Source organism: Piliocolobus tephrosceles, chromosome 2 (genome assembly GCF_002776525.5).
Source record: "Piliocolobus tephrosceles isolate RC106 chromosome 2, ASM277652v3, whole genome shotgun sequence".
Lineage (NCBI taxonomy): Eukaryota > Metazoa > Chordata > Mammalia > Primates > Cercopithecidae > Piliocolobus > Piliocolobus tephrosceles.
The window spans coordinates 150286547-150303880 of NC_045435.1; the positions used below are offsets into that span (position 1 = coordinate 150286547).

At 37.5% G+C, this 17334-nt stretch overlaps 1 protein-coding gene across 15 annotated transcripts in view; it reads left to right on the forward strand.

The window, feature by feature from the left end:
- Positions 1-17334, forward strand: part of TBC1D5 (TBC1 domain family member 5) — a 606671-nt gene that overhangs the window by 170732 nt on the left and 418605 nt on the right. For 3 of the 15 annotated variants that reach the window (XM_023207328.1, XM_023207331.1, XM_023207332.2), the window contains one exon: positions 6692-6757. The exons of the other annotated variants lie outside the window; for them this stretch is intronic. The gene's annotated coding sequence lies outside the window, so the exon portion shown is untranslated. The remainder of the gene's footprint in view (positions 1-6691; positions 6758-17334) is intronic. 15 annotated transcript variants of the gene reach the window in all.

Here is a 17334-nt window from a genome sequence, read left to right on the forward strand (position 1 = left end):
ATTTAATATGAATGTAATCATAAAATATGTGATGTTTTGTGGGTAGCTTCTTTCATTTAACATAATGTTTCAAATTTTTATTCATGTTATAGCACTTATTATTACTTCATTACTTTTCTTGGCTGAATGCTAGTCCATTTGTTTATCCATTCGTTCATGTACATTTGGTTTGCTTCTACTTTTTGGTTACTGTGAATAGTGCTGCTCTAAACGTGTGTACATGAACCTGTTTGAGTACCTATTCTCCATTCATATAGGTATGTGCCTAGGAGTGGAATTGCTAGGTCATATTGTAATTCTGTGTTTAACTTTTTGAGGAACCATCAAACTTTTCCATGGCAGTTGCATCATTTTACATTCCTGTCAGCAGTGTATGAGGGTTCTACTTTCTTTGAGACAGAGTCTTGCTCTGTTGCCCAGGCATGGGGGTTCTACTTTCTTTGAGACAGAGTCTTGCTCTGTCGCTTAGGCTGGAATGCAGTGGCACAATCTTGGCTCACTGCAACCTCTGCCCCCTAGGTTCAAGCGATTCTCCTCCCTCAGCCCCCTGAGCAGCTGGGACTACAGATGCATGCCACCATGCCCTGCTAATTCTTTGTATTTTTAGTAGAGACAGGGTTTTTCCATGTTGCCAAGGCTGCTCTTGAACTCCTGAGCTCAGGCATTTCGCCCACCTTGGCTTCCCAAAGTGTTAGAATTACAGGCATGAGCCATCTCACCCAGCTGGGTTCCACTTTCTCTACTTTTTGCTAACACTTACTATTTTCCTTTTTTTTTTAATTATCAGGATATCTAATGATACCGATAAATGACTTTTAACAAAGTAGAGAAATGATCTATTTCTTATATATTTAAGTAATTTATTTCTTTTTTGTTTTTGAGATTGGGTGTCACTCTGTCTTCTAGGCCAGAGTGCAGTGGCATGATGTCAGCCCACTGCAACCTCTGCCTCCTAGACACAAGCAATCCTCTTACCTCAGCCTCGCAAGTAGCTGGGACCATAAGCGTGAGCCACCATACCTGGCTAATTTTTGTATTTTTTGTAGAGACAGGGTTTTGTCATGTTGCCCAGGCTGGTCTTGAACTCCTGAGCTCAAGTGATCCACCTACCTTGGTCTCTTAAAGTGCTGGGATTATATAGGCATGAGCCACCATGCCTGTCACATATTTTATTTCTTATTTAGCAATTATATTTCTTAAATAGTAATTATACATCATTTCAGAGTATCATTCAGTTCTATTTTCTCTCCAGAACTACCTGACCAGTGAACATATTTTTCCCAGAATAAAAGGTTTCTTAATTTTCTTCATTTACTCAAAATCATATATTTTCTTTCACATTTGTATCATTTTTTTTTTTTTTGGTATATGTGTAATTTTTTAAATAAGAATTTTAAATTGCCATTCTTTTTGTTTAATGCTCATAAGAGATTTATGCCTATATATATATATATATTATTTTTTTTTTTTGATAGCGTACTACAGTTGTACTTTTGGGCTCCTAAATCATAAAATAACATTTTGATAAAGTTATTTACACTCTTTTTGAAGACATTTCTCAACCTCAACCTCCTAGTTAAATATAAAACAGAGCTTCCTTGTTCTTTTGCTGGCCTGTCTTTCGGAGATTTCTTTTCACTATAATATTGAGTTAGTTGTACTGGTTTTTAAATCCCATTTTTGTCATCATCCGTAGATTCCTTTAACTACAACTTCAGAAAGGCTAAATGGGAGATGAATTTTCTGAGTTGTGAATATTCGAAAAATTTTCTATTTTATTTTCACAGTTGATTGATAATTTAGCTGGGTATATGTTTCTAGTTTAAAGTGATTTTCCTCTGAACTTTGAAAGCTTTGCTTTAATTTTTTCTACTATCCATTATTCCTCCTGAGAAATTTGAAGCCAGTCTTACTCATTGAGGACTGTTTTAGAAGCTATCACACTGAAAACAAAATGGATAAAAATCCTTAACTTGATTAAGCTTACATTCCAGGGTGGAGAGGTTGGTAAGTAGCAGGATAAATAAATAAAATATGTAGTACCTTAGAGAGTGATTCTGTGAAGGAAAATAAAGCAGCCAGTGGGAGATAAAGAGTTTGGAGTATAGGGAGAAGAATGGAAATTTTAAATAGAGTGATCAGGGAAAACTCACCGATAAGGTAACATGTGAGTAAAGACCTGAAGGAGGTGAGAGAGTGAGCTGAAGGATCACGAAGTACAAAGGTCAAACGGTATCAAGATGTAACATTGATGCAGTACAGTAAACATAGATAGAGAAGACTTAAAATCCTGGCTTTGGGGCACCTTTAGTAAAGGGGTTAGGAGAAAAAGAGGAATTAGTAGATGTGGCTAGAGAAGAAAACTCAGTGAGGTTAAGAGGAAAACTCATTTGTCTTTCAGAATATCTGAAAGTGATGTAAATGTTTGAAGGAAGGAAGAGTGATCATCTGTGAAAATCTTATTTATAGGTGAAGTTAAAGATGGACTATTCAAGGGAGAGTGGGAGGAGAAACACATGTAGCAGCTTAAGCTGGAGTGAAGAGAGGATTTTTTTGAATAGGAGAGAAATAGCATACTAATGGGAGCGCTCCAATAGAGAGGAATAAACTGATGATGCAAGAAAGAGTGGAAAATTGTTAAAGCAGTGTGTACAAGTAGAGAGATCACCTTAAGTAGAAGCATGGATGGTTTATTCTTAATAAGAAGGAAGGCGGAGTATATCAGCACAGATCCATTGTTAAAAAGCATTTGGTTGAGCTTTGTACTATCTCCAGGATATGTTACATACAGAATGATTACTTGCTTCCCACTTCTTTAGGCTTGTCCTGTAATTCTCCTTTGTGGTTTTTTCTTTAACAATGTAAATATATGGTGGTTCCTAGTTTAGGAATTCTGTGTTTAAAAAAAATTCTGTTAATGGAATTAAGGCATACGATAGGCATTTATGAATTATATACCTGTTGATATTTTTTAAAAGTTTCAAGTTCGTAAATATTTCTGTAAAATGCTCTGGAGAACCATCAAGCTACAGTAAGAGTAGAAACAGGGCCATCAAAATACTTTCTTATACCAGGTTGGGGAGTTTATGGTTCAAATTCACGTACCAGAAAATGATAAAGTACTTCATGGCCTAGATTGCTTGAACAACGGTGAAATTGTAATTGTAAAAAATCTATAATGCCAAGTGTCTATTGGTCTTTATGATTCATATTTCTCCTGGTCACCTCAGCCCCACAGCACACTTGATAAATACAGGATACAATAATGGCATTAGAATTCTCACATTTTCCTGTTGATGTAATGTGATTCTGCTGTCTCTCTCATGTGCTTCTGAGTAAGAATGGCAACAGCGTTACCCTTTGTACCCATTCTTGCTCAAGTTCCCAGCTCTCTATAGTGATACAGTAGTTCCCTCTTATCTGGTTTTGCTTTCTGTGGTTTTACTTATGTTATGGCAGGTACTCAGCTAACTGGAGAATTACTTTTAAAGTAATGTATCCTTTATAAGAAGATTTGCTTTTTAAATTGAATGATGTGAGGAAAATTCTTTTTTTTTTTTTTTTTTTGGGCAAATTGATTGTGAATGTTTTTAGGTTTTCACTATATGTGCAGTAAACATAGCTGCCACTTTTGTGTTAAACAGCGATAAAAATCGTGAAGTGTAGGAAATACAAAATCTGTTTCATGTTCTCTTCCTCTTACTCATTTTTACAAGGGCTTAAGAACAGTGAAATTGACCAACAGTTTCACCTCCTTTTCCTTGCAGTTCTGGTAGTCTCTTGTGGCACTTAGTACACCTGAAAGAAGTAGCAGGAAGATTGACAAATTGGAAGGGAGAAGTTATATGAACATATGATCAGACAAATAGAACATTAACCCATGATAATTGAAAGGTGTCTGTATTTCTAATTTACATTCACCTGTGTAAAACACATTTGTCAAATATTTCTATTTTATATAGAAATTTGAAGTTTTTACTTCAGATTATTCCCACTTCAGCAGTATTTGGGTTTGTACTATTTTGTAGTGTGAACAGCTAACCCATTTAAAGGGAATTAAAAAAAAACTTTAATTTGTAATGATTTGACAATTATACCACTAACATTATACTTATTAATGAGAATAAGATTTCAATTCTTAAAAATATGTACTCCACGTTTTATAACTGGTATGAACAATAATTTTGCCTCAACTTAAGAATTACTTACTTTATTCAGTATACTAGTAAACATTGGCTGAAGATTATTTGAAAACCCCAATTATTTGGAGTATATTTGAAACCTTTGGTCTTATGTACTTCTGTTCAAAATATTACAGGGTTTTAGATGATTTAGGCTTAGAAGATTGGAGTTTACAATTTCTGTCTTCTAAAGACTTAGAAATACGTTAGTATTATTGGAACCAAGTAGTTTTACTCACGCAATTGCCATTCAGTTCTAGCAATGTGGAATAAAACTTATTGAAATAAGTCATTATTTCCTATGTGAAATACCCATTTAAAATGTTTTTTACCTGATGAGCGTGTATTTTAATTCTTAAAATAGAACAGAGGAAATGAAGTATTTCTATAGCTAGGGGAGATTGTCAGCTCAAGTTCAATAGTATGATGTTTGACATTAGGCCAAGGATATTTTCTAAGTTTTAAAAAATGTTTATTGTTACTTTTGTAAAATACATGTGCTTTCATTATATCTTATGTGTTAATCTAATTTCCCATTGAAGTCACCGATTAAAGGGAATTCTGTACCAGTAGGGTTCTAAAACCTTGATATTATTTTAATCTGATAACAAATGGGTTTAAGTTCATGTTCTTGCAGTTGTTGGCAACAAATCTAAACCTGTATTTTTTGGATTTATGAGGATAAGTCCTGCTTTGGCAATGTTGTAGATTCCCAAGAGAATAGTTAAACAGTGATTAATCATTGTTTCTTCACTGAGTGTGCAGAAAAGAATGGAAAAGCTGCATTTCACACTTCTGAAGCAATTAATCCCCATGATCTTAGCCAGGTTTGTCTTGTAGATAAGTTGGGATACAAAACGGTACCTAATTTATCAATGTATGCATGCCATAAAGTATAAAACACACAATTTATTTCATATCATTTATAGTCAAATGTAAAAAAAGAGTGACTTTGCCATATCCAAGAGTGTTTCCTACATTACCTTCATATAAACTAAGTACCAGAGATTACAATGGGATTCCTGTTTATTGTGCACATCTGGTGCAGTCACTATGCATTTTCTCATTCACTTGCTGGCATTTTTAGTGATTGTGGCATAAATCACCTTGCTAATCAGAAACATAAGTGACGGGAAGTCATCTTCTTTTTTTGAACAATGGGAAAAAACATATGGCTTCTTAGACAGTACTTGGCTGTTATACTATTTATGTGGCATTATATTCTGTATTTAGAATTTCATATTAATTGCAGTAGTTTGGTTGAAGGCATTGAACATTCAGGGGTTGTGGTCAGAGTCTTTGTTTTATACCTCTTTCAAAATAAATAATCACAAAAGGTAAAATTACAATCCTTGTATTTAGAAATTTTTAAAAATCTAATTCTCAAAGGGTAGTGAATATAATAACTTTTTGTCCTTGGCTTTATGATACTTACCTACCTATTCCTCCCACTTTCATTTTTCTTATTATTGAGTGGCAGGAAAAGATTCCTTTTAAATGTGTAAATTTCAAATGAAAATTAATTTGTTCAGAGAAGTTTTTAAAAATTTCTAAACAAAAAGGTGGGAAGAGTTATTGAGATTAAGATGAGTTGAAGGTAGTATATATTTTAAAATGCTCCTGTGGATGTTTACTTAGATGCACTGATACAGTAATTCCAAGTTAAAAGTTAGTTTTTAATTATATCTATTTCAAAACACTGCACTGATCACAGTAAATGTTACTGTCTTTAAAGCACTAAAATGTAAATTGATAGTAGTTTGCTTTTGCATTTTTGGTGAATTGCTGTTTATTAGTTGGAATTGCTTTTTGCAGACACTACAGCTTAAAGTAAAACTTTGTAAAACTGAAGAATTTGTATATGCAGCTTTTAAAGACTGCCTTCAGTGTCTGTGATAGAGTGCTTACTGTAGGTGTGGTTCCCTGCCCCACCCTCCTTTCAATGGGTTGTAAATATAATAGCCTTTTACTCTTGACTTTATAATACTTACCTACCTATTCCTTACCACTTTCATTTTTCTTATTATTCAGTGGCAAGAAAAGATTCCCTTTAAATGTGTAACTTTCAAATGAAAATTTGTTCAGAGAAATTTGTGTCTTTTACAGTTTTTTTCCTGTATTACATGTGATTATAAATTAGTGAAGTAAATTTTTAGCAAATATATCAGAGCTTATTTCTCAAAATTTGTGTTATTTCTTTTGAAGTGTTCCCCTTGGGAAGATGTACACGTAGTCTATCAATCAAAGTACTTTTGGAATGCCTGTTTTTGAAATTTCTGTAGTGGAATTGATGTCTAACTGCTCAAAATCGGTACTTTGAAGGGAGATAAGATTCATTTTGTGTATACACATGCTACTATTTTTCTTAAAAAAATCAATCAATCAATCATAATAGCTTGTCTTACACCCTTGTATACCTTATAGATAATTGGGCACTATGAATAGAAATACAGTTTTGGAAAAATACCTGGATTTTATATAAATGGCCATATTTATCCATTTTGTTTTAGAAATCTTCTATGATATTGTCTCAAGGACCACCTGCAACAAGAGCCCACAAATTGAATAAATGCAACGTAAGGAGAGGATTTTTTTTTTTTTTTTTCTGTTGTTGCTTGTTTCAAAAATGCTACTATCCAGATTCTCTATTAAGGTATATTGTGCTATTTTAAATATTATAGTTATAACTGAATTAAGACCTTCTTTCTAGATTAAAATTATCCACTGCTTAGAATTGACTGAAATCTGTACTTTACTGCCTCACTTCTTGGCTGTTCTTACTTCCTTCATGCTCTTATAACCTGCATCACCTCTCACCCCCCATCATTTTTTTAAGATTGAGGTGTATTTCTTGTAGAGATCAATTTAAAAGCAATACAATCTTAAACACATGTGTATGTGTTTTCTTTTTCTTCATCAAAATGTAAAAATTCTAGGAGGATTGGATGTTAAAATCCAAGAATAGGCAATTTAAGGGATGGCTAAGAGTATCAAAATAAATGAGGAAAAATAAAGAGTTCTATTCTTAGTAACTGAACATTTTGGAATTTGTCAGTAATGGAATTTCGAGGAAAAATTTCTTGCATAAAGCACTTGATGGAAAAAATATATTAACCTAAAATATTTGCATATTCATTATTTTTACAAAGCCAGGAATTTAATTTCTAAATGTATATCAATTTTTGAATGAAATTGTACTACCAGTGATGTTGATATTCACTGTACATTTAGTTTAAATGTTGCTTATGTTTTTAGAGAATTTGCATTACTTTCTTTTAATTCATTCTCTGTCTTATTTACATTCATAGTTTGTTGGTACATATTACCCTCCAAAGTAAATTTTGAACTGAGCACAGACTTTGCAAGAAAAGTTAATGTCCTTTTCTTATGTTCTCATGACATAAAGAACGAATCCTCCCCATCATAGGGATAGCCTTACTAATAATTCCCAGCCAGGCAGGTTATGTCCTGCTGTTTGTCTTTCCAGCCCTCCCTTTCCTTCCTTGTGTTTCTCTGGAAGTGGCTTTTGGAATGCCAGTAGAGGTGATGTGCCTACCAGTGGTGAACCTAGAGTGCCTTCTAGTCCCTGAAATGCTGTGGGGTAGGTGATATGACACTGTTGGCCTAATCAAACCAAAATTCAGGTAAAAATGTTATTTGTGAACTTTTTCCAAGAAAGGGAGGCTTGAATTTGTAAATGGAAAAGGTATTTTGAATGGCATGTGTAATTCAGAATTTTTAATTTTTTTTTTGAGGCAATATTTCACTCTGTCACCCAGACTGGAGTGCATGGTGTGATTAAGGCTCACTGCAGCATCAACCTCCAGGGGTCAAACCATCCTCCCACCTCAGCCCCCACTACAGATGCACACCACCATGCCCATCTAATTGGAAAAAAAAAAAAAAAAAAAATTTGTAGAGATGGGGCCTCAGAATGTTGCTTAGGCTGATCTAAAATCTCCTGGGCTCAAGCAGTCCTCCTACCTTGGCCTCCCAGTGTTGAGATTACAGGCATGAACCACTGCATCTGGGATGTTGGAAATTGGTAATGGAGTATATTAAGTATGAGAAATGTGGAACAAGAAAGGGTGTTTTGTGTTCAAATATTTCTCTCTTTTGTTGTAATGATTAAGGCTCTTTCTGGGTAGCATGTTTTCATTGTGGTCCTTGCTTGTTTTTCCTGTAGCGATTTAGCCTTATCTGGAACATGGAGGCCAGCAGGGTTGGCCTGCCAACCTGTGTGTGTGTATGTAGGAACAGAAGTGAGTTTTTCCTAAGAAAAATCCAAGAACAAAGTGGCAAACCTGGTGACACAGTCTCAGTTGTTAGCAAAGCAGCATTTCTAAATTCAGCCTGGGGTCTGTTTTGTTTTCTGGTCCAGAAATCTTACACTTGTGGAGATAGATGGCTGGGCTATGAGAAAATAAATCCGAAAGAACAAGAGAATCAGGAGAAATAATATAAGATGCTTAGAGACAAGCAACATGGCCCTTCTACTCTCTGAGCGATGAAGGCAATGGGATTCTGTCTTTGCCACAGTCCACGAATTAACTATCATTTTGTAGACTCCACTGTTCTAACAGTGGTGGAAAGGTGTTGGGGCATCATGGTTGATAGCAGTGCTACTTGGTAAGGCAGTCTTTAGAGCAGAGGGGAGGTTGGGTTCAGTGGGAGTGGGGATATATTGAAGAAGCTGCAGTGGTGCCCTGTTGGTGACTGTAGTGACCTATTATAATCAACAGTACACAGCAGAGAGGGCAACAGATATCTCCATGGGGGAACAGGTGAGGCCCTCCCATGCTTAATTTGGAGGCAATGGAAGCAGCAGACCTTAAATATCACACAGGAGGCACAAGGATAGATGTGCCATGGTAGGTGAGTGTTAGCTGATTGGTCTTTTTCAGGAACATGTGAGATATTTCAGGATGATTCCCAGCAAAGTTCTGGGAGGACAGCTTAGAGAGGCCTGTCATTCTGCATTAAAGATAGAGATGAGAATCACCAAGCAGAAATTACATTTATTTTGTAAAGTAATTTACAAATTTATTGAGATACTAAAGGTCTCTCTTTCCTCCTTCCTTTTTAAACTTCTTTCCATGAAGTACTTTTTACCTACTGTGGCAGTGTTCTAGGTGCTGGATTACCAGAGTTAAAATATGACTTTTTCCAATAGGAGCTTGTAGTTTATAGAGGAAAGAGTAGTAGTTAAAAAATTAACATCTAGTGTAATGAATAATGTGATAGATTAATGCATAGGAAACAGTGTACCCCAGAAGAAGGGTTCTTAAACCAGCTTGGAGGTCGGGATGGAGGATAGTTTCAAGGAAACTTCCCTGAGAATGTGCAGGCTGAATGTATATGAAGAATATTGAAATATTGAAAAAAGACACTGTAGGCAGAGGGAAATAATACCTGGGTAGCCTAGAAATGGCTACAAACCTAAAGTGTACTGAGGAACTGCAAGTAGTTTGGGTTTGCAAATTGAGTAAGAATGAGACCTGAGACTATAAATACAAAGTCTGGATTTTTGAAGAGTGTTGTGGGTTATGCCAAAAATTTGGGCTTTGTTTTTTTCCTAGAAGAGGAAAGAAAAAATGAAAAATAGAAATAGTCTCAAATTGCAGTGCTAGGCATTGTGATCTACTGCAGGAATGTAAGCCAAGGAGAGGTGACATCAGATTTGAATGTTAGAGCACTTATGTGAAATTTAGCAATTAAGATGAGAGGCAAAATTCAAGAGCCCAGATACTTACAAGGAGACATTACACTAAATTAAGTCAGGGTCAGAGGTAAGGGAGAAGAAGGGACTAAATTGATCATATTTGACAGTTGATTGCATCTGAGGAGACCAGAAAGGAAACACTGGCATTTGACCTGCGGGAGAGGTTGGTTGATAAGGACATCCCTACAAGAGAATACAAGAGGAGCAGTTTGAAAGGGGAGAGGATGATTTCTGTTTGGACATCTTATTGACTAAAGATAGGAGATGGTTGAATGTATGGATCTCTCAAGGCCAGGAAATCAGTTTCTGTAAGAGATATGTACTTGGAATCACTAACATAAATGCTGGCATGAACTTATTTAAACATTATTTGCTAAGCATTTCCCAAGCATTGTGTTTGGCATTGATGGAACAAAGGTGAATAAGTGTATTTGATGGGTATCTAAGGTTGCCCAGGGATTATAGGTAGAGATAAGGAGAAGTCCTTGGATAAATTGACTCCTATCAAGCCAAGTGATGGGAAAAGAGAAACTTGTCCAAGAGATGAAGGAGGGAAACAGTGAATAATGATATGCCTGAACGCACAGCTGGAGACAACAACACGACAGTGTGAAAAATAGAGGGGTTAGAAGTGAGGTGCCAAAAGTGGTCGTCGAATTTGACATCTCTATGTAATGTGCCTTGATAAGCAATTGGAGTGGAGTAGTTTGAAGCAAAAATCAGCCCATTGGGTAGTTGATATATAACTGGGACACGAAGCATTATAGACTATCAGTGAAAGGTACTATGTTACTATTATCTGAAGAACTGACTGTCAGAGGGGGACACAGAGCAGCAGAGGTTTGTTGTTCTTGATTTAGGAGAGACTTCAAAGTGTTTATATATTGGCAAAAAAGGCCCAGAAGGGGAAGAGAGAGAGGTTGATGTTATAGGAGAGAAAGTAAGTTAAAATTGTTAAATTTGGAGCAATGTATATGAAAAGATGGAAAAGATTTGGACTTACTAGTGGAGGGATGATTAGTTTGTACAGGAGGAGGGCTCTTTTTTTTTTTTTTTTTTAACTGAGAATGCAAGAAATATGAAAGGTGTGGATTTGACATGACAATTCAGATCTCCCAGGAGGCAGGTACCAAGATGGAATTAGAAGCTTAAGAGATTTCTTGGGGGAAAATCTTAGGAGGGAGGGAGGGGGAGAGAGAGAGAGAGAAACAGAGAGAGAGAGAGAGAGAGAGAGAATGAGAATGAATAAGCAGGCAAAGCCTTTAGACTCATGTAGGTTCAACACCTATGGTAAGAGAGGAGTAAGGAAGACAGATTGGAGAGGAGAAACTTCAGATTCCAATGCAGTTTTCAAAAAGTCCCAGCTGAGACAATGGTGAGGTGATAATGCAGTAGACAGAGCAAATTTTGCCTATTAGAGATGCCTTGTGTTGGCAGGAATGGTTTTTGCTGCAGCATCCCTGTCATTGTTTGGGAGCTGCATGGCCTTGTAAGATGTATGGGGAAAGTATGGCCTTGGCTTAAACATTACAGTGAATCCTGAAAGTATGAAAGCTGGATATTGTCAGCTGACTATAATTCCTCACAGCATTTTGTCTCTTGAGTAGTACATCTCCTTGGCTGCCACAGTGGATGTAGATGTTTTAGTTAGGTGAAAGGGTCAAAGATGGAAGGAATTCCTGTTGGTCCATTATTTCCTCTGCCTTCAGGAAATTAGGTGTAGAGGAAGAGAAGGTGTGTGAGATTGTGAGTGTTGGAAGGCTTTCAGGACTTGATTAACACAGAGAAAGAGAGAGCAATGGACTGGTGAGATGTTAGTTGAAATAGTAGCTCATAGAGTCTAAGATTGATAAGAAAGGAAATGAAGCAAGAAGGAGAATAAGAGATTTAAATCAAATGAAGTCAAAGAACTAGATTTTTCAATGTGCTTGAAAGTATTTGTACTGAGAGTTCAGGAATAAGAGAACTTAAGGATAGAGAGAATTGTGATGATAAAGTGGTATATTAGTTTAAGATTAATAGCCGAGCTCCACGAAATAGTGATATTTTGAAATCCCATCTTGTGAATTAAGAATAAAATGTTATCAGCACAAAATGACAATTATAGGTATGCATCATAGAATCACAGCCATAAATACCGTGAAAAAGTACAAAGGTATTGTAGTTGCTTAGTTTTTGTAGTGTAACTTTTCTGTAAAGCTAACTTTCAGAGTCACTTGTAATAATCAAGTTTCTTGATTGACTAAATCTATTCATTGTCAGGGAATGCAAATTTTTTTCCCTAGGAATTTTTTTATGTGTTATTTTTCTCAATTTCTCTTATACCCTAAGAAAATATTTTAGTGCTTTTGTATTTCTCAACTCTTTTGAGTCAAGCATGTTGCCCTCTCCTAAAGGATATGTTTGTGTCTCTAAAAGTCACCTGGTGGAAATGTTAGAGAAGTGAAAAACCTCGAAAACCTGTATATCCAAACATAACTTTAACTGATTAAGGAAATATAGCAGTATTAAATACATGTAAACAACTTTTCTGTAGTTCTCTCTTTGTAGAGGGGACTTAGAGGTTGCAACAATAACTTTAACAATTAAAATAATATAATAAGATGGAATGATGGAAGGATGAACAAATACATCGACATTATGATACTGCACTACAATAAAATGTAATCGAAGATTCTAGATGATAGACATATGAGTGTGCAGTGTAATTTTTTTCACCTTTTCTGTATGTTTGAAAATATAATAAAATACTGAAAAAGTAGAATAACATCTGCAACTTTGAAATGCATTAAAAAATAGGATGGTCTAGTAGATGTAGTTAGGTAAGTGATACAATACATATAGTAAAATGTCAATTATAGAATCTAGGTAGTGGGTATATGAATATTCACTGTAACTTTCTTGTAACTTTTCTGAAAGTTTGAAAATTTTCAGAATAAAATGTTGTAGAAAATAGTGTTATAAACAGATTTTCTAGTTAGAGATCTGAGTTATAGTTGTGTGAAGTTAGGCAAGTTACTTAATCTGTGAGCCATGGTTTCCTCATCTGTGAAGTGGGAATAATGCCTAGTTTGTAAATTGTTTTGAGTGTTAGAGAAAAAAAAAAAAATCTGTCAAGCTGCTGGCGAATGATAGGCATTTGATAATGCTTCTGATAATACCGAAACCATACACTTCAAATTTATATATTGTGTCTTGGTTCTTGCTCACTATTTTTTAAATTTCAGAATAAAATTTTATGGATATGTGGGCCAGTTAACTTACTGGATGGAACTCAGGATAAGGTAAGGTCAAGGCCTCCACTTTCAGAGTCTGGATGTTTCATACTGGCTAAATCTCTAAGAGTCACAACTTGAGCTCCACTGATGGAAAGTTGGGATCATTCTTATACCAATGATGAAACCTCTGACTTTCTAATACCTGTAAAAAACACTTTTGATGTACCTTTTAAAATATTTTCATTTTGTAAATTGCTCATAAGTTCTCCAAAGTGAAGAGACTGTATATATGTCTTAATTGATAATTTGATGTGAATATATGTATACCATATATCACTGCTAGCTTTTTTGATGCATTAAGTTTTGTAGAATATATAGTAGATGAAAATTATATTTACTGCTAAATAAACATTTATAACATATTTATATATTTACAAGTATATAAATATATATTGCTTAATAATCAGTATTACTTTCTCTGTCAGTGATGTGTTTTTCTTTTTTCCTAACAAAAGCCAGTTATCCTTTGGTTCCTTTTAAAGAAATGAAGTTGGATTTCTGGTTTGAGTTTCAGGCTCAAGTGCATTTATAATATACAGTCCTCTTGTGTTTTTATTTGCTCTGTTTCATATGCAGGGTGGATAAAAATTACTGAACTTTTTATATTTATGTAGATTTATTTAAAATTAAATTCAAATTTACTACCATATGCCTCATGGGCTAAACATAATATAGACTATTATAATCATTTATATAAATTGGTTTTAAAAACCAGTTCAATATGTTGAATCAATATGTCAAGAATTTCATATCTATATAGTTGTCATCCTAGTAAATTCCATGACATGTACTTTTACAGCATACAGATTTTAAATAAAATTGAATAGACTTTTCTAGCCTGCATTATGGAGGAACTTCTGTTGTCATCCAGTTGACTGATTTAATATTAGAAAAGAACCATGATGCTTAAATGTGAACCAGCCAGATTTTTTATATCTATCAAATCTTTTAGGATTGGGTTTTTATCTTTCAGTGATATTTGCTGATTATTCTGTTTGCAAATTTTTAGATGATGTAGAATAACATGAAAATAAATATTTACTTCAAGGTGTTATTCAAAGAGTGCCCTTGTTCTCTTTCTGTGGGTATTTGCCAGTGTATGGCTACAAATCTTTATGAAACATTAGGGTAATCTTTAAACCCAAATACCTATATATTTTGTCAATTAATGAAGAGTGAAAGCACATCTTATGTGTATGCAGGGCAGATCTGTGATTTTTTTGAAATTAAAATGCATCACCATACTCAAATAGTTGGGGAGCAGTACTTTATTAGGAATACCAAATGCTGTATAGCTACATGAGTAAAAATTTAAACACGAGTAAAACCTGGGCAATTTTAAGATAGAAGAGATAAAAAGAAATATTGGGAGAAAAAAACAGGCAATATATAGTGTTATATGTTAATATTATTTATGTTATTCTTGAGCAAAAACCTAGAACAATAGTGTTTGGACGAACGGAGGTAGGATGGTGCACTTCCGGGTTCTTCTTCACCACCAACACTTCCCGTGTTTGCGAGAATGCAGCTGACGCCCGGGAAGGTGCAGATTAATCAGGCATGCACTAGGTGATGTCAATCCGAGGAGACCAAGATTTACCTGGCGGCACCTGCGGAGCGCCCTCCCTCCCCCGACATGCCCGTGCCCCGCCTATTGCCCTTCCACTCCTAGAAAAGTCGCTCCCAGCAGATGCGCCGGGGGTGAGCTTTCTCAGCCCCAACTCTTGTCGGGACTGTATTAGAAACCACCCCCCCACCCCTTCCCCCAGCTCCGGTCCCTGAAGCTAGATGACCAAGGAGTAAATTTGCAGTTTTGCTTTTAGCCTTGCCTACTTGCTGGTTCTTTTGTGCCCACTCTGGTGGTCTTAGAAAAACAAATCAGTTAGTGCCGAAGACCCGGGAGGAGACCCCTCCTCAGGCCTCTAGGGATTGAGGAACCTCCTCCTGCTTCCACACTGCAGACGGACCAGGACCTGAGACCCGCTTCCCTCACTCTCACGGCTTCTCTGGGGTAAGTGCCCTTGTCTCCTCTTTACCTCCCTCGGCCAAAATCCTGCGCAGGTCCGAGGTCCATTTTGAGCCACCAAGTGGCTCGAGAGACCTGTTCAGGACGGAGACGTCCGCCTGAAGGTAATCTCCACTTTGGCTCCATGAGCCTCCAGTCTGTCTCTGCTGGTTCCAAAGGACGCTTTGAAGCCAGGCAGAGATCCACTTCCATTTCCATTGTGTCGGTAAAGAGGAAACAAATGGGAAACCCCCAGTCCAAATTTCCAAAGAGCACCCCCTTAGGGTGCCTCCTAGCCAATTTAAAAACCTTACAGCTCGAACAAGACCTTAGGAGGAAGCGGTTAATTTTCCTTTCCACTGTGGCGTGATCGACCTCAGCAATTTCTGCCAGCGGCTAGGCAAGTGGTCCGAAATTAATTACGTACAAGGCTTTTGGGCCTTAAGCTCTCGTCCCTATACTCCTCCTCCTGTCCACCCCCTCCCTTCCTGCCCAGACTCCTCCTCCCTCCTCCTTATCTACTAGTAATCCACTCGGTCCCATGCCTCCTTCGGGGCCCCCAACTGGCTGTCTTGAGTCCCCTATCTCTGCCCACACCCTCCTACAGTGTTAGCACCTTTGCGAGAGGTGGCTGGGGCGGAGGGGGCAGTCAAGAGTACATGTCCCTTTTTCATTGGCCGCTCTTTCCAAAACTGAGAAGCGTTTAGGTGATTTCTCAGCTAATCCTACCATATACATAAAGGAATTTAGACACCTTTGTCAGGCCTATGACTTAACTTGGCATGACCTCCGGGTTATCCTAACCTCTACCCTAAACTGACTGAGGTTCTAACCCAATATACCCGGTTAGATCCGGCCTCCCCCACAGGGGCCACCATTTTGGCATCTTATTTCATTTCTCAGTCAGCTCCTGACATTCGTAGAAAAAAAAACTTCAAAAGGTAGAGGATGGTCCTCAGACAGCAATACAAGACCTAGTTAAATTAGCCTTTAAGGTCTATAACTCCAGAGAGGAGACGGCAAGCTCGCCTTGAACAGAAGGTTCAGCTCCTAGCAGCAGCTTTACAGCCCAGTCGTAACCCCAGGCCAGAGAGCACACACCCCACAGATTCCAAGGCTGCAAAAAGAGCCTGCTATATAAGTGCGGCAAGGCAGGACACTATGCCAACGGGTGTCCACAGGGTCCCCGAGCCCCAACGCAGCCTTGCTATAAGTGCAAGGCATCAGGACATTAGGCCAGTGAATGTCCTAACCTTCGTCCACCAGCAACCCCCTGCCCTGCTTGCCAGCAGGGAGGACCTGGAAGTCTGCCCCACCCTGAGAACAGGTGCTGCGTCTCCACGTGACCCCCTTTCCCAGGATCCTGGGAGCTCCTTCCAGCTCCTACATCTGGACGACGACAAGTGAAGGTGCCGAGACTCGGGGACCCCCATCACCCTCGCCGAGCCGCGGGTAACTCTCCTGGTAGTGGGTATGACAATTAATTTTTTAGTCAACAGTGAGGCTACCTATTCTGTTTTGCCATCCTTCTCTGGACCTAGTCTTCCATCCAATATCCCTGTAGTAGGAGTAAGGGAAAAGCCATCCACTCCACGAAAAACTCCACTCCTTAATTGCTGCCTGGCCAACAACTACTTTGCGCACTCGTTCCTCATTCCCAGCTAAAAAGGGCCCTTACTGAAAGCAATCAGTGGAAATCAGTTTGGCTTTCCCCCACTCGCCTCAAACTTACTAAATTTTCTTAACTATCTCATACTCCCCAATCTTGCCAGGACCTTCCTGCTGAGTTTTGCCCATATTCCAACAAATGCTTCCATTCCTCATTCCTATACTAATACTGTGCCTTATTTTAGTCTTCATCCATACGTCCAAATACCAACCATGGGCCCTGACCTTAACGACGCCCCTTAACAGCAGGAAGTAGCCAGACAGACCACGGTGCCCCTTTATCACTATTATCAATAAAAGGTTGGACTGTTTGGATGAACGGAGGTAGGATGGTGCACTTCCGGGTTCTTCTTCACCACCAACTCTTCCCGTGTGTGCAAGAATGCAGCTGACACCCGGGAAGGTGCAGATTAATCAGGCATGCACTAGGTGATGTCAATTCGAGGAGACCAAGATTTACCTGGTGGCACCTGCGGAGCG